The following is a 21,877-nucleotide window of genomic DNA, read 5'->3' as shown; positions in this document are numbered from 1 at the left end:
CAGAACATTGCTGATTTCACTTCCTTTTTTTCCTACCTACCACCCTGACTATCAGCTGGCTTGGGAACTCCAAAAGAACATCCATGAAAATGGCATCCATGATAATGGTACAGAATTCTCTGCAGGAAAATTTCCTACTCCAGTAGTTTGACGTTATATAAAGCTTTAGAACTCTCCACCAACTGGTTGGTGTTCCTGAGAACGGTGTGGTTGCTCAAGAAATCTCTGTTCCCTCTGTTCCAAAATCCTTTTTAACAGGGGAGTGCCAAATACCTCCAAGCCCCATTCTGAAAGAGAACTGGAAAAACAGTGAGACCAAGTGACTCACTTGGGAAGAACAAGCAGAAAGTAGTGCTAAGGAATCAGACTTGCATCTTATTGCAAAGTCCGGCCACTCAACTTTGCTTTTTAACAACCTTGAGTGACATTGAGTGAAAGATACTATTAAGGACAAACATATTTGGGGTAATTATAATCTCCGATTACACGATATGATTTTCTCCATTTGTTATTATTTTTTCTGATAGCAAATTTCAATACATTTTGTTGGAAAACCATGGAAAGTGCAGAACATAGTTATGATGTATGTTTCAGCCTTGATTTCGGTTACATTTAAATTATTCTCTTCCTGTGCCTGTACACCCTTGCCCCATTTTTAAAGACCCAGAGTCCAGGTAGGAGAGACCAAGAGCATCTCAGAGGGCAGCAGCACCACTCCCCTCCCCTCCAGCCCCTGCAGCTCATTTCTCCCGTCTCCCCTCCCCCTTAGGCTGGTGGCTCGCCATTGGTCGTTGCCATGACAACCAGCAGCTGCCGGCACAGGCCGCCTCTACCGCAGCAGGGGTGGGGTCTGGGGGAGGGGGCAGGAGAGGCGGAGCCAGAGGAGGTGTCTGCTGCAAGTTCCTGGCTGCCTCTGAGCTCACCCCATCCTCGGCGCGGGAGGAGGCCAAGTGCCGATGCCGCTGCCGCCGCCGCCTCGGCTGCTGGTGCTCTAGCGGGGCGGGAAGGGTGGTTCCTCTCCGCACCGTCGCCAGCCGGAGAGGAGGGAACAAAATCCCAGCAGCGGCTGCTGATGTTGGGTTCGGAGGCCGCATCCGACTCGGTCGCAAGGAAAATGGATTCAGTTTGCATCTTTCCCTCCTTTCGACAGCTTCTCCGAGTCTCAGCGTGGTAAGCAGGAGACGATGGGGCTGTCTTCTGGGTTTAGCCGCCGGTTCAAGGACCTGTGGGTACATTTGTGGCCGGCACTTGAACAATGACTCCGTCGGAGTAGGAGAGGGAGATGTGCAGACAGAGCTGGGGATGGAGAGAGGAAGGGTGCCGGGAAGAGAGAAGTAAGAAAGCATCCGCTGTGGGTTATTTATTTATTTATTTTTTAAATGGTGTTCTGATTTTGTCTTGAACGGGCTCAGATTGCAGACTGAGCCACTTGGTTCCTTTCCTTCCCAGCTTAGCAGCAGAATCAGGGGGTGGAAGAAGAGCTAACAAGACATGGGTGTTATTGAAAGGATTCATTTAATTTGCAGCTCTCACGTACAGGGTCGGGCCTTCCTAAAACCCGATTGGTGCCTCCTAAGCTTCCCGGCCTAATTATAAGGTGATTTTGCTTATTTCCTTCATCGCTAAGAAAAAGTAGCCCCAGAATTTAGCATTCTATTTCATATTCTAATGCACTCTTGTTGAGAAACCATTTGCTGGATAGAGTTTGATTTTTAGTGGGTAATTGTGATTATGAACATACAAATGTATATCCTATGGTTATGCATATCATGCATACACATGTTTCCTAGCATAAGTAGTGCATTTATGAAACATATTTATATGCACACTGTGCTCTGCAATCATATTTATGGGTTATAAATGCCCTTGCACACTTGGAGGTAATTGCATATTTTTGAAACTATGCTTCTGGTTTGTATTATTCATTGGCTTCATTTGGATTAATGTGAGATTTATTCTTGTTATTGTCCCTTAGTTTCATTGTGACCAATTAGGACAGATGCCTATCATTTAGTCTGTATCTTAGCCCTAGATGCGAATTCATAGCCTGCCTCTTCTCTTTATTTTTAATTGGTTTTGTGGGGGGGGGTGACTTGAGAGCTCTGAATTTACAATGATGGGAAAGGGAGGTGGCTTGAGGTATTATTTTGTGTCCAGCATCTTGCTAAGTGAATGTTGAAACAAATCAGTTTTCTCGAAATTCTACTCTATCCCTTTCATGTTTGTGTCTTGTGTCCCAGGAAGCACAGACGAGCTGGAAGGTGAACTGCATTCATTTTATTTGATAGTGCTGCTTGCTCTTTGGTCTTCATTCCTTCACTATCCAGGCACCATTTTACAGTTCTCTCAAATGTTGTATTATGGGTCACTTCTTTAGGTGGTTAAGTAGGAAAGTGGGATTGTTTTGAAAATCTAGGTGTTCCCAAGTGCCCTAGCCATTTCCAAATTAGTCTGCTTATACAATGAAATGAAAGAAGAGAGTGAGGGAAGCTTAGCAAGAGAATGTAAAGCAGGTCGCCCGAAATGGGGGGCTGTTATAGTTTACAAATGCTTACTAGGATCTGCTTGACCTTTTATTATGTTAAGGCTTTATGGCAGCTCAGGACACTGAAGATGCCTGAGATGAGTAGGATACAGGGCTCCATTAATAATGCAGGGGATTGGATTTCACTGAATTAAAGCCAGAAAAATCCTTGCAGGTAAAAGTGTATTACATTCATCATATGGACTAGTTTTATCCACCAGTCTCTTCTCAAATAGTATCATTGTCAGTGCTAACATTTTTTATAATATAAAGTAACATTTTTTATGTTAATCTTGCATTTTATTTTATACTGCTCCTTCATTTAAAAATTTTCCATGTATTTGAATGAAGTTTATAGTTTAATTTCTCAGAGAGTAAATGTTCCATTTGGTTTCTATATAGGAAGACTTAATGGGAAGAATGGATTTAGTATGCTTATGGCATATTGTATATTATATAGATCCACAACTCTGTAAAGTCATGCTATTGTGTGCCCAATTATAACTAAATAAAGTAGAGCAAGGAAAGAAGTACTCGGCTTATATGTCATATAAAATTTTTGTAACACATTGCATTCTAATCTTTTAATGATAACTTTTGACTTCTAAAAATTAAAATTTTAGATATATCTTAAAAGCTTACTAGCTTTAAAAAATTTAAGACACATTTAGTTGACCCTGTTTCATGCAATGAAAACAGCTATCTTGGGGCTTTGTTTTATTTCCTTTGTGTGGAATTTTCATTAGGCTGTGGTTTTATAGGTGAAGTTGGTACAGTTTAGGCAGAGGCCAGTGACCATAGGCCATGGGCACAGAACTGACTATCAATAGTAGCCTGTTTTATCTGTGTGGTCAGACCCTGATGGGAATCACAGACCTAGTTTTTGATCCCACAGCTTGAGACAGTTATATGGCCTTTGCTGAGAGCCACACAAAAGTGAAGTGTGTTTAAAGGACTACAAGATGTGCTCTCAAACAAAAGATAAGTAAACTAGGATTATTTCATTTGGAGAAGAGAAAATTGAGACATGACAGTCATTTGCTTTAGAAAATCTGGGAGTTGTTTGGAACCTAAAATATAGTCAGTCAATGTGCTTCAACTTCATTAGGAAAAATGAAGATTAGAAATACAGAATGTAGAACTTGCTGATAGCAAAGTTGAGTTGTCCACTGGACAACAGATAAGGTAGCACTTTCTTTCATCAAAACCTCTGAAAGTATGACTTAGACATGCATTTATTTGGGATGGCATAGGCTAGATTCTCTCTCAAGAAGTTCTCTAGCTTTTTCTAGAGCAAAGTGTCCATTTTATAGTGTGCTTTAGCTGTTTAATATCTGGTACTTCTAGATTTGTAATAGTAAGACTCCATTTTGGAGTCTTTGGGCTTGTAAATTACAGAATTTGGATATTTTTAAAGAAGTCAGTTGACCATCTGCTTGGAAAATATTATGTGTCATCCTGTCAGGATGCAGGGAACTGAATATTGGCCTCTTCATAAGAGTCCTTTCTCAGCAACTTTGTGGAATTTAGTACCTAATAGCCATATTAAAATTTTTTTCTTTTGTATGGCTACTTTTGAAAACTAAAATGGGGTTGAGTGGGGTATGGATACAAAATAATTCAAGGGTCATCAAGGGATGTCAGAAAGAACAAAGTATGTGAGAGATACTTGCAAGTTATTGTTTAAATGTGCTATTTAGCAGTATTCAAATTTAATTAATTCTCTGTTTCTCAAACACTGTCTTGAAAATGCCACTCTTGTTGGAATAGTAAATATTTTGACAGGCATTTAAACTTTAGTAAAACTTGTTTTAATTGGAGTAAAACCATTAATTCCTCACTTTGTGGTAGGATATTCCTTGTTTCTTCAACATATATCAATTTTATGTACATGCTTCTAGTCTCCATCAGGATGACTTAGAAAATATCTGAAAAGTCAAAACCATTTTCTACATTTCTGATAGGTTTATTAAAGGATTAATGCTTTGTTTTCCATGATTGCAGCCTAAAAGGGAACTGAATTTATCATGGAAGTTTCAACATAACTCAACAATCTGTTTTTTTCTGAAATAAATGAACCAGATTCATTTATCTGACTGTTACTTGAGAGGTCAGTTGCAACTCTTCCTATTTGTATATCCCAAGTATTATTCTATCAATTAAAAATGTTTTTACACAAGAGGAATAAATCATATAATCAAACTATTTGTAGAGAGCTCTTATATGACTAGAACAATTGGCATATTGTAGCAATGTAGAATTTCCTTGGAATATATAAGATGTGAAATTTCCTTGGGATCATACAGATGTGAAAATACAGTTGTAATAATTGCCATCATTACACCTTACATTATTAATATAATCTTTTGTTCTCAAAGTCATTTTACGTTCTCTAGTTTTCATCTAATGTTCCCCCAAATTCTCCCGTGCCAGTAAAATTGTGTTATCATAAGTGGAAACAGGCTCAGAGAAGTTAGGCTTGTCCGAGTTTGGGTTTGGTAAATGGTCTAATTGGGCCTGGATTCCAAATTCCTCGAGCCCAAATCTACTGTGTCAGAACATTTAATATATTATCTTGCTAATTAAAATTTTAAAATAAAATTAATTTTAAATATCAAATACAGTAAATCTGCATTAAATGTGACTCATTTTATTTGAAATTTTATTTGAATATTTTGGGTCATTATTTGCTCTTTGATCATATCGAATTGCTAAGTAGACTAAATGTATGCTTAGGGTATCAGCCTCCCCCCACAAATAATGGTGCACACAAAATTGATTTTGGAGAAAACCTGAGATTCTTGATATCTTAGAAAAGCATAGAAGCATTTGTCTGGGAAAAATCAGAAGTTTGTTGGATTGATGTGCCCTTTTTTTATGGCTAAGTATTGTTTTTATGTTTAGTGACATCCAGGTTAGGAGGAAACGATTTTTTTTTTTTTTTCTGTGCTTAGGACCAAATTAAGATTCCTATAGATCCTGGACCTTGAAAAGAAACCTGGCCATGCCTATGTTCTAAGCATTTTTTCACCTACATGTTCTTAAAATTAAAAATTATATTACATCCTTTAAAAAGTATACATCAGGGGTGCCTAGATGGCTCATTTGGTTGGGCATATGGTTTGGTTTCGGCTCATGATCTCAGTGTGGTGAGATCGAGCCATGCATTGGGGCATTGGGCACTGTGCTTTTCTCCCTCACCCTCTCACCCTTTGCCCCTCCCCCTGCTCCCATGTCCTACTTGCTCTGTCTAAAATAAATAAATAAATAAATAAATAAATAAATAAATAAATAAATCTTTAAAAGCAAAAAAAAAGTACATCAGCTCAGCAAGTTACTAATATTTTCCCTAGACAAATACTTTTATACTTTTCTGAAATTTCAAAAATTTAATACTTTTCTCCAAAAACATTCTATTTTGGCGGCGGGGGAGGGAGTCTTCCTTTCTCTGCTAATGCCCTAGGCACACAATTTGTGTCTATTTGGCAATTCAGCACTGGCCAAATAACAACTTGTGCCATCTGAACTATCATTCCACATTTGGGAAGCATCCTTTATAATTAATTAGCTTGCAGTACAAGTGAGATCTGTCACACTAAAGACATTCTGCTTTAAATCAATATTCACCGATACAATTAAATTTTTTCTTTTAAAAGTTTTTTTTTACATTTAAAAATACATCATTGTGAGAAATAAATAAAAGGTAATACAGAAATGTATAAAAAGGAAAAAAAAAAAAAAGAAATCACCCAGAAACCTACCTCAAGAAATAATTACTGTTAGCATTTTGGGAAAATTTCCTTCTAGATTTTTTTTTACATACTCTAGGTATTGTTTTGTAGTTCTTTTACTTTATATAAGGTGACTGTCTTTCCGTGTCAATGAAATATGTCTCTACTAAATTTTTAATCTCTGACGTTTTTCCTGATTCAAGATGCTTTTTCCATGAAAGTATAAAGACCTGCAAGTCTTTATACATTGTTTTAAATACTTGTCATGATACAGGTAGATCCTGCTTGATTTACAGCAGGTGTGAGTCAAGCATTGTTTTCAGGAAATCTGATATCTGTTACTCTGACCTGCCACTGCATCTCACAATGGGTATTAAATTAATCTTGGTTATCTCTTGTCTGCTCATAATGAGTGAATTTTAAGCCCAAGTCAATGAAATCTTTGTCTGAATCACTAGAAATGTCACCAGACGCATGCATAAGCAAACAAGCAAAAAAACAAATATAAATTTCTTTCAGATTTTTGTCATTTTTCCTCAGTATGGTAGTGGCATCCTACAGTCTTAACCACTGTGTCCAAGTCAAATCCTCTATGTAAGCTTTTTTTTTTTTTTTTTTTTTTTTTTTAGAGAGAGAGAGAGAGAGAAAGTACGTAAGCACAGGATGCAGAGGGGCAGAAGAAAAAGGAGAGAATCCCAAGCAGACTCCACATTCGGTGCAGAGCCCAATGTGGGGCTCTCTCATAAACCTGAGATCATGATCTGAGCTGAAACTAAGAGTCAGATGTATAACCAACTGAGAACCTAGGTGCCCCAGCATATTTAAGCAACATACATTAGCTGTCACATGATTTCCTAGAGTAAACTAAGCTTTATTTTTGGCATCTGTCTATTCCTTAAACCTGTATGTAGTTTTAAAATGAAAGCCCAGGGGTGCCTGGGTGGCTCATTTGGTTAAGTGTCCAACTCTTGATTTCAGCTCAGGTCATGATCTCAGGGAGTTGAGATAGAGTCCTGTGTCAGCTCCCTGCCTGGTGTGGAGCCTGCTTGAGATTCTGTCTTTCCCTCTGCCCCTCCCCCTACCTCCTCTCCAGCTTGCTCTCAAGTCCAATCTCTCTGCGGGGAGGGGGGAGGAATGAAAGGCCAGTGATCTGACTCTTCTCTTTTATAATATGAATGGTTGCAATCTCCTTATACTTTAAGTTTGAGCTTTAAATATAACTCTTTAGAGAGAGGTTTCCTTAATTATATCTCCACTATTATCCTCTACACCCTGTGGATTTCCTTCATAGCATTTACCAAAGTCATAATTATAGAGCTATTTATTTGTGTGCTTGATTTTCCCTACCCTTCAGTAGATTGTAAGCTCTTTGAGGGCAGAAAATGAAACATTAATGAAACCATTAATGACAAACGTCATGGCACAACGTATGTGCATGATAATTGTTGGTTGGCTGGCTGGCTGACTAGATGGATGGATGGATGGATGATCTCCTGCAGGCCCTCTGGTTTAAGATTGTGGAATATTTTTCCCACTAGTAGTTCTTTGGACTGTGATTATTCATCCTTTTATTTTGGCAGTAAAAACAAGTGGATTGTATTTGTATTTGTGACATTCTCTGTATTCTAAGATTTGGGTAAAGGGAAATCAACTTCTTAAAGGCAATAAATCTCAACGCTTTAAAAATCAATAATTGAAAATTGTTCACTATATACTATGACATAAATAAGAAAAGCTGTGAACATTTCTTGCCTCCTCTATTCCCTTTCAAAATTGAATTGTAAGTCAGAAATAGTGATGCTACCAGTAAGCAAATTTCTTTGGATTCATTGAATTTATTAAAATAAATTAGTAATTTAATTATTATTAGCATCAAATCACATATCCACACTTAAAGTTCTTTTGCTATTCTGGAAATCCACTCTAGTAAATTCACTAATAAACAAATCATCCGTTCGTATCTGTATCCAGAAAGTAAGACTAAACAGAAATGGCGGTAATAATCTCACCGAAGTATGAGGTAGAAGTCTTTGTTCCCTTTCTTTGACATCTGAATCAAGATCATTTACTGCAATGCTTGAAATTCTGGAGTCTAACTGCAGCAAAAATATACATAGAAAACCAAGTCTGACTAATTTTAGTTGACACTCTCTGGTCAGAAAACAATTCGCTGGTGTTATTTTCAAGAAGGAAATTTGCTGAGATCATTGGGACTCTAAAAAAGCTTTGTGAGCATGTGCTCAAGTAAAAAGGGTGATATTTTCTCATGACTTCTGTTCCAAACTGGAAACATTCCCTTGGAAAATGCTACCAGTACAACGACAATGAAAATGTAAACCAAGCAAATGTTTCTTACCCACATTCCTTATCTGGTTTTTCCCTGTGCAGCATTTCATAGAGAGAGGTATCTTCCAAAAATAAGCTGAGCTCATACTCTGTAGTCATTACTGATCCATATTATGTCCCATAAACTCTTCTTAGGTCAGATATATCTACTTCGAACGTATTTTCCGGAACAAAAGCCATCTTTTTCTATGCAAGGATGCTGATGAAAACAACTAGACTAGAATACTTTAAAGGAGTACCATTCTGTAAAATCCATGATATGGTGCCATTCTACCAACAAGCCATTAAAAGAATAGCAAGACAATCGGCAATTTTTTAAATGACAGTCACCAATCTGAAGGTGGTACAAAAAAAAATTAACACTCTAATTTCTTATGAGAATTCTCGAAATTCTGCTAATTGGCACTGATAGGACAGAGAGAAGAATTTTGGTGTTTTGAAGATATTATAGATCCCAAATTTGCTTTCTTATGAATTTCCTAGATAATTCCTATTATGAAGATGGGGGAACTCTGGAATTACTGGAGTTTCTCCATCATCTGCTCTGCTCTGGTTACCTAGACCCGAGGAAAGAACTAACTCCCACTTTGCTGGTTCTGTCTCTGTCTCCTACATCTCTTAAGGAGGAATTTATTTTTTATTTTTATTTTTTTAAAGATTTATTTATTTATTTATTCAGAGAGAGCGAGAAAGAAAGGCAGAGACACAGGCAGAAGAAGCAAGCTCCATGCAGGAAGCTTAAGGAGGAATTTAAATGGCAATTAGTTAACCATAAAATGAGTTTTGTATTTTAGAAAATATACGATTTTGATTTATTAAGGAATACATTTGACTTATGATTTACTTTTATTTTTAAAACACTTCATTAAATAAAAGCACCTACAAAGTTTTGAGTGTTTTGAACTAGATACCTAAAACACCAGCAATCATTAAAAATAAACCCTAGCTTTTAAAAAATGAAGTAATGAGGAACGCCTTACCCTAGTTAGTTTTACACAGAAGGAACATTTTAGCCATCTTGCTCTCTTCTTGGCTAGCTGGTCCACATTTTAGGATCTACAGGGTACAGTGCTATACTCTGAAACAAGAGAAAGGAAAATAGCCTGGTATAAGGGAAATTTTTTTTTCTTTCACTATTGTGTGACCATTAGGTTTTTATCCCCCATGGGTTTATTTATTTATTTATCTTTTATTTATTTATGATAGTCACACACAGAGAGAGAGAGAGAGAGAGAGGCAGAGGCAGAGACATAGGAAGAGGGAGAAGCAGGCTCCATGCACCCGGAGCCCAACGTGGGATTCGATCCCGGGTCTCCAGGATCGCGCCCTGGGCCAAAAGGCAGGCGCTAAACCGCTGCGCCACCCAGGGATCCCTCCCCCGTGGATTTAAAAGAGCCCTATCTCTAAATGCATGCTTAAACATGTCTGATTCATATTAATGCTCTTGTTTGGACAAGTTTGCACATACTGTCCAGTCTCTTTTAACTATATGATTTTATATTTTTCTCTTTTCACTTTATTTACACTTTTTGAAATCAGACCTAAATGGCTCAGCCAGAGCTCCTAGAAGGTAGTAAAGAAGCAAGATTAATATTTCTAGTCAGTCACTGATCATTTGCATACTGAACTTTCACTAACATTCATGCAGTTGGAAAACATTAACTGTCTACATTTATTTAATGTAATCACCTTACTTTGAAACATCAATCTTTGGCTGTATAGTTAACTGTAATCTAAGCAGAATTGATCCATTCATAGTTCATATGGTGCCATCACTTACACATTCTTGATGTCCTTATATGCTGTTTGACTAACAAAAGGATCCTTATGACTGAGAGGACAAGATGAAATAGTGGAAAAGCATTTAGTTCAGGAGACCGTCATTTTGCAAAGAAGCACTCTCCCTTGAGTCAGTCTGAAAAAATGTTCAGACTTGATGCTGACCCATCTCTACTCTTTAGAATTGGGGACATCCATCATTTAAAATTTTCTTTATAATTCAAATAAAATAGTTTATTCCAACAATGAATGAGATAACCCTGATCCTCTTAATAACAAGGATATCTGAGGTTCTCTGAGTGTAACAAGTATGAAAAGGAGAAAACAACGTATTTTTTCTAAGTCATCCACAGAAAGAGAAAAAGAACTATACTGAGTACCTATTCTGTATCTGTTAGACTGTTTTCATCCATGTCTATTTTTGCAATCCTCACAACACAGGCATTGTTCTTCCCACTTTTCAAGAGGAAAATAAAGCTTAGATAGGTTAAATATCTTAGCTGAAATAATTCAGTTAGTGAGTTTAGAAATGAGATTGAAGTAAGATCCATGCTGATTTTATGGCACAGTAGTTCAAAGCTGGAGCCTGTGGACTGGACCCAGCTCAGGAAGGAGTTTGTAAACATGTGTAAAATGTTTGTAAACAACAGTCTATGCTTCCAGCACAGCAAGAATGACCCAGCAGATAAGCATTTAATAAAAAAGAACTATCTCTGTGAACTTTAATAATGCTGTTGATCTGGTTTTTAGGGAATCATAATGACACAATGATAATTTGCAACTTCAAGTGTTTCCTTTTATGCTCCATCTGTTACTCATCTTTTTTATAATTAATAAGCTAAGTTGGTTTTTCACAGTATGTGTTTACAACTTTATTTTACAAAGAATACAATTTAAGTTACAAAGAACTTTTGATACTTTAAATTCTCCCAAATATACAGGTAGAGAAGATGTTGTATATTATGTTATGTTATATTATCTATAATCATCCTCAGAGTAAAGTTCAGTGTCTACTTGTGCTTAGCATTACCTAATGACTGAGAAGTATGGAACTCAAATCCAGATTTCTTCAGAAATTTTTTTTGTGTAGGATCCAGCCCCAAACAACCAAATGATACATCAGTGATGTGAATCAGGGCCAAAGAATTATGACATGATCTGACCTGGCCTCTAAACCCTAATTCAGGTGCTAAGGTAACTTAAGTTCTTTTGATTCTTCCTCCCAGGTCCTTCTTTTCACATATAATCTAGGTGTGTGTGTCTGTATCTAGACACAACTAAATAAACCAAGAGCTGTGGATAAATAGTTCCTGCATGTGTATCATCATCATCACTAACACCACAAAAGCGTTAGTGAAGTTCCTCTAAATAGAGAGCATTCAGAGACTCCAATAATTAGCCCTGGTCCCTGTCCAAAAGGAACTTACATTTTTACAAGGAAAAGGGGTCAAATTTAGTAGAATGTTAGCACATGCTAACACTTACACATAATGTATAATTAGCCCCACCGTTGCCAGCAGACGTCTTCTCTGTTTTTGTGAAGTGACCACTATAGCTTCTAGCTAATAAGCCTGAACTATTGATGCACATGCTAATGAGGGTGGTTTTGAATCAGTATTTTAATCCTACCTTTCTCCTTCTAAGGTGTATCTTTCATTTGATGAGCCAAATGTAATAATGTTTCAATTAACTCTTAAATAGAGATTATTGAGGCATATCAATCTACTTTTTAGACTAAATTTGGATTTAAAAAAAGTCTTAAAAATTACTTTCAAAACATATTTCTTAATGTCAGTCGTCACTGTGTTGGTTTTTGTGTTTTACTACTTTGCCTAGATGCCAAGCATTGCACTTAAAGACATTGCATACCCTGCACCAACATGCTTTGAAGAAAGTAATAGTATTCCCATTTTATACAGAATGAAATTAAGGTTTATTGAGGTAAATCAATGTAATACTTTCTCAAGATTATCTAACTAATGACTGATGGAAACAGACTCTGAACTCCAGTATGTCTGACTCCCATCCCCAGTGCCTCTTAACTAATATGCTAATTAGCTCCCTTTTGTAATGAAAATTTGATTGTGCTCCTGAAAATTAGAGTAAATGAAGAGAAAGGCAAATATATATTTTTAATGTTATTGTTGTTGTTAAATATTAATCAAGACCTAATTTTTGCTAAGTAAAAGATAGCAACACTCTGCAGAAATGTACATTCAAGAACAAGGTCCATATAACCGGTTTCCTCAGTGAAGAAAGAAAACAAGGGAGAGATGAAATGAGCCCCAGTCTTATTATAAACCATGTGGATATTTTGTGTTTAAGTAACTATTTGATCATGCATGAGTTATATTTGTACAATAAAATCTGGGATTCTCTTTTTAAAGCAAAATTTTAAATAGGCATTAAATGTATTTTAATAAGAGAAAATTACCTGGTTTTCCTATCTACTTTTTTCAAGTAATTAAGGAACTGTGTTTTGTGCTGTGTTTTCCACAGTTTTGTAAACTATGAACATTTTGTTTTTCTCTAAAGACATTCAGAAAGCAATTTTACAGGAATTTCATCTCTGGAAAAAAATCCCCAAGTGCAAAATAGACGGAGCAGCATAAATCCCAGAACTTAATGTTATAAACAGTACAGTTTCTGTGCTCTTATAATTTCTATGATGCTATATACATAAGACTTTTTTGTTTCAATTTTTGCTTATAGTGAATAGCAGGAGTTTTGACAACAGTAGATTTGGGTGATGAAACCTTGATTTATCTGTCTCTCTATAGATCAGATATATGATAAAGTAACTGTGGGCTATCCCAACTATGGAATGCAGTGAGGCCCTTCAAACAGTATATTGTAGAAAAAAGTATTTATAACATAGGACAATATGTAGAATATGTCTTCTAAGTTAAAAACTCAAAAATCAAAAGAATTTGATGCCAATTTTATGAAAAGAGAAAAAATATACAAACACAGGCATGTTTTTAAAGATCAAAATATTAACAAGAATTAATTCTGGATGATAGCTTTATGAAAAATTTCTTCATTGAGTTTTTTATGATTTCCAAATTTACCAAAATGTATTTTACTTATTTAATTAGCAAAATGCAAATATTTTTAAATGACAGACTTTGTCATCAAGATCAGTAAATCATCCATAAACCCAAATATTTTTAACCTATCTGGTGACTCTGCAGGGCTCCTGAAGATGGAAAGTTTGCTCTCTCTGCTCAGAAGTTCCAAATTGGTGTCCACCTACAACCAGTGTTCCTGGTGAACCACAAAGGAAAGGGAGTGGCTAAGAGAACAGGATATAGGCTCTCTACACAAAATACCCATTGGGGGTGTCCCCCTCCTAAAGTTTCGAGAACAAGATCCTGTCATGAAATAGCTTGAAAACCCGATAGAATTGATAAAATTAATATTCTATATACCAAATATCTAATTTCTAAAACTAAAATTTCCAATTTTCCCTTGAATATTCATCATCTTGTTGTCATAGTCTTCAGTGGTTTTAGTTCACAGTAGTTTAATTAGATTCAATATTAATAGGACAAAACTCCAAGCTTAACTCCATGTGATTTAGTCATAATTCATTTTTATTGGAAACCTTAAACAAGGATTTTTATAGCTTTCTTTTTTTTTCTTTTTTTAAAGATTTAGTTATTTATTTGAGAGAGAGAACATGTGAGCTTGGGGAGGGGCAGAAGGAGAGAGAGAATCCTTAAACAGACTGCCCCCTGAGCTCAGAGCTGAAGTGGGGTGGGGGAAGCTGGGGCTGATCCCAGGACACTGAGATCATGACCTGAGCCAAAATCAAGACTCGGACTCTCAACCGACTGAGCCATCTAGTTGACCCTAGATTGTGTATTTTAACAAACCTATCTCAGTGATGAATCTTAAGTTAACTCAAATATCTTGTTTCCTATGTGAATTACTAACCAAATTAAAGTACCTATTAGTCTTCATTTAGTGACTTGGTAAGCTGTTCATTTTAAAACCTGGGATATATTTAAATATTTTGAATTAAAATGGAACTTTAATATTTTTTTAAACTGAACGCGAATGAATGTTCTTTAGATTTGTGGTCTGGATTTTAATACAAAGAAATATTTAAGTTTGAAAATAATTCTAACACCTACGAAGTATTCTCTAAGGTGTATTGTGGAGGAGTAGAGAATGGGAAATACATAATGGGTAAGACTCATTCTTAAAAATATAGTAAAGCAGTAAGAGCTTAGACACTAAAATCATGCCAAGAAACACAGTGACCTTTATCGAAACACAAGAACATTTGCAAATTGGGAATCAAATGTGAACATCTTTATAAGAAAACTTGGTTAAGGATACCAATTAAGGGGATGCCTGGGTGGCTCAGTGGTTTAGCGTCTGCCTTTAGCTCAGGTCCTGATCCCAGGGTCCTGTTAGTACCACATCGGGCTCCCCTACCTATGTCTCTGCCTCTCTCTGTGTGTCTCTGTGAAGGAATAAAAAAAAAAATTAAAAAAAATTAAAAAAAAAAAAAAAGAATACCAGTTAAGGAGCACGAATAAAGAAAGACAATAAATTTGCAAAATTGGGTTTATGAACCCGGAAGTGCAGGAGGGGCATTGTTCTCTGCCTTTTCCTTGAAGTTAAAAAAGAATGTTTCAGCTAATGGAATCAAGCCACTGCTGGCCTTCCTTATCAGAGAATAATGCAGAATACAGATTTTCAAAATGAAGCAGAACAAAATCACATAAACAAAGCACTTTGCAGCAAATATTTTCTTGCTGAACTCTGAATTCCAGCGTACCTGAAGCTTTATCACTTGAGATGTATTAGGAAAAAAAACAAGACTACAGGACAAGTACGGAATGACTGTTAAATCCTGAAAATTATGAATGGCTTTCTAAAGTTTTTTTTTCTTTTCCCTGTTTGAACACTTCCTGGCATGTGAATCTTATGAGGCAATGTGCACAGGAAGTATTGGAAAACATGTTAGATACATTGATCCCAGTTACAGTCAAGGGACTCTTGCATTATTATTTTTTCTGTATTTAATGAAAAAAATGCATCCCAGAAAATGAGGAAAAATATAAACCAGGGGGGAAAGGTCACTGAGTATTTGATGAGAGTATTGATCCTGATTTGCCTGCCTTCACTTTGGTGTTTTCCCTTTTTGAGCTATGATTATTACTACTCCATCCTCCATACTAAATAATCTGTAAATTCTCTCCCTCTCTGGGTGTAGTCAAATGCCACTGAGACAGAAACCTATAAATCCCTGTCAATTCTCTTAAACTCCTTATTGTCATTCTCTTAAACTCCTTATTTCCCTTTAAGTAAAAGGAAAGTCTTGGGGTTTGGGGATTATGTATAAGAAGGACTATTGTAGCCAGAAGTGTGATGGCCCATCATTTCTGTCAGTCCTATATTGCTTCTTAAGATAATATAGCCAATATTGGCTTTTGATCATTTTCCTCTTTTACTGTGTGTGTGTGTGTGTGTGTAAGAAGGAGAGAGATGACATTCAATTTAGCAAACAGCTCATTAAATCCAAGCCATACAGCTTTAAAGACATGTAATTTGGTATGATGCCAGACTCACTAGTCAGTCCAGTGCATAAAGATATCGTGTTTACTGTTTCTTGATTTCAGCCCAGATCCTGGATCCATTAACTGCCAATGTTCAAGCACAAGGTGAATGATTGACAGAGATGTTATTGAGAAGGTTTCTAGTTTATTTAAAGGGTTATATTAGATTATATTTAAGGTCTCTTTCCACACAACATTATGAATGTGTGGTAAGTAGACCCTTAGGGCAGGAACATTCTCTGGTGCATAAAATATTTGCTCTTGCTCATTCAGAAAGTCACTTTCTAAATTTTTCTTTTTTAGAGGCCATACTGGAAGCCAGTTTGCGTTTGTGTGATATTTCAATCAAGGTATGAATATAGCTCTACTTGAAAGAAAAAAATCTAGTAGAAGGATACAGGATTATCCTTTATATTCCTGCCCATTTCTCAGAACATGTTTTGCTGTTATAAAGAAAATTAGAGAATTCCTTTACTTGACAAGGATTCTTTTCCCACAGTATTGGTATTGGAGTATTGTTTAAGTTTTTTTTTTTTTTTTTTTAGGGTGCACCATTGTGCCATTGTGAAAACACAAACCTGGGATTCAGAAATCCTGAGTCTAATCTCTGTTCAGCTACAAACTAGCTGGGTGACATGAACAGGCATCCCGTCCATTAGTGATTTTTGGTTTTCCAACTGTGAAAAGAGAGAGAAAGGGTATCAACTCCTTTTTTTTTATACTGTTGCTCCCCTTGAAAAGAGAAAAAAATAAGTAAAGAACAGAAAGGTTTTCTTAATTCCTTTGCCATTGGGTGTGTAAATCTATTTGCAGACTGATTGAAGAAATCTTCCTCTGAAATTGGAAATCCTTCTATTTGCCCTTTTATTTGCCTCTGGTAGTGATTACAAGTATTTATGGACTTGAATTACTTCCCCCATTGGCCTACAATCTCCTTGAGGGAAGTAATATAGGAGAGAGAGGAAAAAAGAAGGGGGAAACATAATCCTAAGGAGTAAATCAGAATCCAGGAAGGGGTGAGGGAATTGCAGATGACACAAAAACATCTCTTCATTTCACCTTTATTTTTTTTTTCCATTTCACCTTTAAGTTTGTAATATCTAACTACAAAATGTAAAACTCTGTAAAAATTGCCTTGACTGGTTGGAATATAGTGAAGATCTGGGGAAAGAACATTGCAGGTGTGTGTCATCAGTTTTAAATAACTGCAGATTAAACAATTTTTTAAATGACATGGAAAATGTTCAGAGTACATTTAGTAAAAATGTAGACCTAACAGCCTATGTTTGTTAAAAATATGTTCATATATGCATGGAGAAAAAAGACCTGCCGGAAATATAAAAAGTATTCAGTAGTACAAATATTGGTGAATTTAATTTTTAATTTTTGTTGATCAAAGTCTCTAAGTTTTTCCCCAAAGAGCATTTATTACTTGGTTAATAAGAAAGGAAGCAAACTAAAAAAGAGCTTTTAAAGTTGCCATTGTCTGAATGTTTTTAGAAAGTTCCTGGTGAAGGGCAGCCCGGGTGGCTTAGCGGTTTAGCTCCGCCTTCAGCCCAGGGTGTGATCCTGGAGACCTGGGATTGAATCCCACGTCAGGCTCCCTGCATGGAGCCTGCTTCTCCCTCTGCCTGTATCTCTGCCTTTCTCTCCCTCTCTGTGTCTCTCATGAATAAATAAATAAAATCTTAAAAAAAAAAAAAAAGGAAAATTCTTGATGGATATTAGGTAGGTGAAGGGCAGAGCTCATATTCTTTCATATTAAGGTTAATGATTTCATTGTTACTTTTTTAAAAATGTGAGTTAAAATAATTATCAACCGGGCAGCCCTGGTGGCGCAGTGGTTTAGCACCGCCTGCAGCCCGGGGTGTGATCCTGAAGACCCTGGATCAAGTCCCACATCGGGCTCTCTGTATGATGCCTGCTTCTCCCTCTGCCTGTGTCTCTGCCTCTCTCGCGCTCTCTCTGAATAAATAAATCTTAAAAAAAAAAAAAAATAAGTATCAACCAGGGTTCCAGGTGGCTCATTCGGTTAAGTGACCAACTCTTGGTTTCTGCTGAGGTCATGATCTCCCATCCTGAGACCGAGCCCTGTTTTGGGCTGTATGCTTAGCTTAGAATCTGCTTGAGATTCTCTGCCTCTCCTTCTTCCTTTCACTGCCACCCCCCTCCCTCACACGTGTATGCTCTCTCCCCCTATAAAATAAATAAATAAAATAAAAAAAATAACTATCAACTATATGAAAATACAAGGAATGAAAACCCTAGGAATTAGACAAGCCAAATGAAGACCAGCAGCACTGTCCTGTCAGTATTAAAGTGTAGTGATGCTGAAGGAAAATCCCCAAGATCATGTCAAGCAAAGCAAAGTGACTATGTCATCACCATCAATTAAAACAAACAAAAAAAGGCTTTCTTGATGTTCTATGTACTTACAGTTATGCAGATTAATATTGGAGTCATTTCTTTTTTTGAAAATATGACCAATTGATTTATATTCACAGATCTTTTTCTTAATTTCCAAAATGAATTCTGATAAACCATTATGTCATCCATTAGTATTTATTCAGTACCTACTCAGACTGTAATTCTTCTTACTCATTCTAGCTATTTTTTAAATGTACCCACTATGAGCATTGTTCTTTCCATAAATTGTAGATCAGTTGCATAGTTTCATTGGTCACTTCTGCTTAATTTTATTCAGTTTCCCTACCATTTATTTGTGTCCTTGCTTCTGCATCCCTCATCCTTCCCACCACCTTTCAATGTCCTCTTTCCTCCATTTGCTTCTCTTACTTATTCCAGTCACCCAGTATGTAAGACCCAATAATTAGGCAAATCTTTCAGTGAGAGAGTAGTCTGGTGCACTCAGATCTCCCCTTGTCTGAATTCCTATCATACTTATGATCACTACCACAGTGTTTAGCACATAATTGTTCTCCTTGTTTCAAACGTTCACATTTCATCTCCACATCTAGATTGAAAGACTGCTGAAGAATTTATAGTCCTCCTCCTTCTGTCAGAAGCAGAGGGAAACCTCTGTTTAATGAGTGAATCCTGTATGGCATGTACCATACTATCCTAGGTATTTTGCATGTTTTATCATTAATGCCTGATAACTACTCTGTTAAGTTGGTGTTATCCTCTTATGTCATGGGATGAGAATGAAACTGAGAGAGCTTTACTTTATTGAGGCCACACAGCTGGTTACAGCTGTCTGCCTCTGCAACTCTAAATATTTTACATTCCACCATATTGTCTGACTGATAAAGTCACTTTCTGTGGTAGGTCACTTATTATAATTTTATTTAATTTTCTGCCTTTCCATACTTTTGCTTTGTTTGACATACATGAGGTAAAATGTAATGGTAGAAACATTAAATATAGTCAACTTCCGGTTATTTGCTTTTAAATGACTTTTCCTTCTTACTGCCAAATTTTTCTTACCCACTTCCATGATATTTTTTCCACTCACCAAGACGACCTTCAACCTCAAAGTGCCCAATTCATTAACTGCTCCTCTAGCCCAGGAACCATGTTAAAGACATGGATACATGGATAAGCTCTCTCTATTCCCTGTATGCAAGAATGTACCTTCTCTATTTCATTTTGAGATTCCTTTCTGCCTCTAAATTAAAATATTCTCTCAGTTGTGGAGGCTACAGACTCCCAGAGACAAAAGGCAAGGAAGAGGAAGCAGTGATACCAAACTCAATTCCCTGCAGTGGCTCTCCGATAGTCAGAAGCCTGTTGTAACCTGACCCTGGCAGGAGACAGCAAGCAGAATGGAGTACTTGCAGAGAGAATGCTGAGTAGGAAAAGGCTCCCCTTCAACGGTGTTAGCTTAGCAGGAGGCTAGACCAGACGGCCTCCAAGCCCATCCCAAATTAACCAGCACATTCCCACACCTCTTCTGCCTCGCTGTGTTCCTCTTTGTCAGCGAGATAAACTGGGTTTCCTCTTCCCATTAATGCAATGTGAACAACGGAAAGGGGTAATTAAAAACAAGCAACAAAGATACTAAAGGAAGCTGTCCGAATGCATCAGTCCAGGCCATTCTGTTTCTTTGTCTTCACGAAGTTCTCCTTCACTCCCCAGAATTCAGATGAGACTACAGGACGAACAAATGGCTGTGGGTAGCAGTCTGGGGTCACTTGCCTCTCGTCACAGATAATGAAGAGATGCTGGATAGAGCTAAGATTTAGTTCAGGGTGAGAGATTTTTACACATGCATATTATTCTTCAAAATGATTGTGTTTTCATCCTGATAGTGTACTGGCAAGAGTTCACAGGGAACACATTTCCAGAAGACAACTTGCAATTAATATCAAAAGCCTTAAATGACATACCCTCTGACGAAGCAGTTAGGCTGTTAAGACCACTTTATCGTTTGTCATCAGCATGACTTATACTACAAAAAATTGGAAACAACCTGTTATGGGCTGGATTGTGTTCACCTTATATCCATATGTTGAAGCCTTAACCCCTAATATGACATATAATGTGACATATATGGAGTTAAGGCTGTTAGGGAGGTAATTAGGGTTATAAAGTCATAAGAGTGGGACCTTAATCCAATATGAGTGGTGTCTTAAAAGAAGAAGGGACAAAGAGGAAAGGCCAGGAGAGGATACAGGGAGAAGGCAAAGATTCTGGCATCAGAGTGCCTTGGTTTGAGTCTTAGCTCTCTGACTTAGCTGTGTGGCTCTAGATAAGTTACTTAACCTCCTGTGTCTCAGTCCTTATATGTGAAATGGGAATGATGATGTTACCTATATAATCTGTCTCATTTTGGGAGTTAAATGTGTTAATATTTATAAAATTATAATATTATATATTTATATTATAAATCATATAATACTATAATATATAATAATAATACTTGATGTATTATTATATTATTATATATTATATAATATAATTAAAATTATAATACAACTGACACATAAGACCAAATAGGCATTTATTAACTCTACAGAGAATTAATACAGTGGCTGGTATATAGTGTTTATCATCAAGAGCACCACACTGTCAAAATATTGCAGTCCAGGTGTTCTGTATATATTGGAAACAGCTGTATATTTGTCAGCTCTTGCTGCATAACTGGCAAGAACACCTTGATTTAGGAGCTTTTTTGAAAACCTCTTACATTATTACTTTTAAGATTTTATTTATTTATTTGAGAGGAGAACAAGAGCAGGGGGAGGGGCAGAGGGAGAGGGAGAAGCAGACTCCTCGCTGAACGGGGAGCCCAACGGCAGGGCTCCATCCCAGGACCCCAGGATCTGAAGGCAGACACTCAACCAACTGAGCCACCCAGATACCTACCCTGAGAACATCTTACTTTAAAAATTCTATTATAAAGACAGATACTGAGGGACACTAGAAGAAGATTCCCCCCAGTACCCTTACTTAATTCTTCAATTACTATTTCCTTCCAGCCTGCCTAATAAACACCAGAGGTCATAGTTGTATCATGTGTGTGGGCCTCATACCTTTCACAGGGGGGCATGCTTGTGCCTGTTGAGCCAGAGCTGGAGCTCCTCTCCATTTCTCAAGGTCTTGACTTCTGCAGATATGTTCTCTTTCTCCTGAATCATCCATTTCCTGCTCTCAACTAGATTACTCACATCAGCATATAATCGCATTTACTCTTTTGACCTCAACATCTCCTTTAATCACTGCCTCATTTGTATCCTATTGAGAAAGTTTCTCAAAGCTGCCTACACCTACTCACTCCACACCTTCTCCTTAACCAGTTCTAGAAGGGCTTCCAATCCCATCATTCCTCTGGGACTGTGTTTGTCAAATTCCAGTGACCACTGAGTTGCCAAATTCTAGTCCTTTTCTCACTTGACTGTTTTGTATTTTGATGTCTCAGATAAGGCCGTTGACCTCTCAGATGAGACTGACCACTCCCTTAT

At 36.9% G+C, this 21,877-nt stretch overlaps 1 protein-coding gene across 24 annotated transcripts in view; it reads left to right on the top strand.

Annotated features, from left to right (window-relative positions):
- Positions 1–261: 261 nt before the first annotated feature.
- Positions 262–21,877, top strand: part of JAKMIP2 (janus kinase and microtubule interacting protein 2) — a 175,802-nt gene continuing 154,186 nt past the window's right edge. For 9 of the 24 annotated variants that reach the window (XR_005355505.1, XM_038530554.1, XM_038530559.1 and 6 more), the window contains exon 1: positions 855–1,170. The gene's annotated coding sequence lies outside the window, so the exon portion shown is untranslated. Of the gene's footprint in view, positions 466–854; positions 1,171–1,526; positions 1,598–4,528; positions 4,635–16,256; positions 16,304–20,051; positions 20,165–21,877 lie in introns of those variants that run through there. The other 15 variants (XM_038530555.1, XM_038530558.1, XM_038530565.1 and 12 more) reach the window with 9 other exon arrangements.

The sequence above is a fragment of the Canis lupus genome, chromosome 2 (genome assembly GCF_011100685.1).
Source record: "Canis lupus familiaris isolate Mischka breed German Shepherd chromosome 2, alternate assembly UU_Cfam_GSD_1.0, whole genome shotgun sequence".
In the NCBI taxonomy this organism is placed as follows: domain Eukaryota; kingdom Metazoa; phylum Chordata; class Mammalia; order Carnivora; family Canidae; genus Canis; species Canis lupus.
This window is presented reverse-complemented; position numbering and strand designations above follow the sequence as displayed.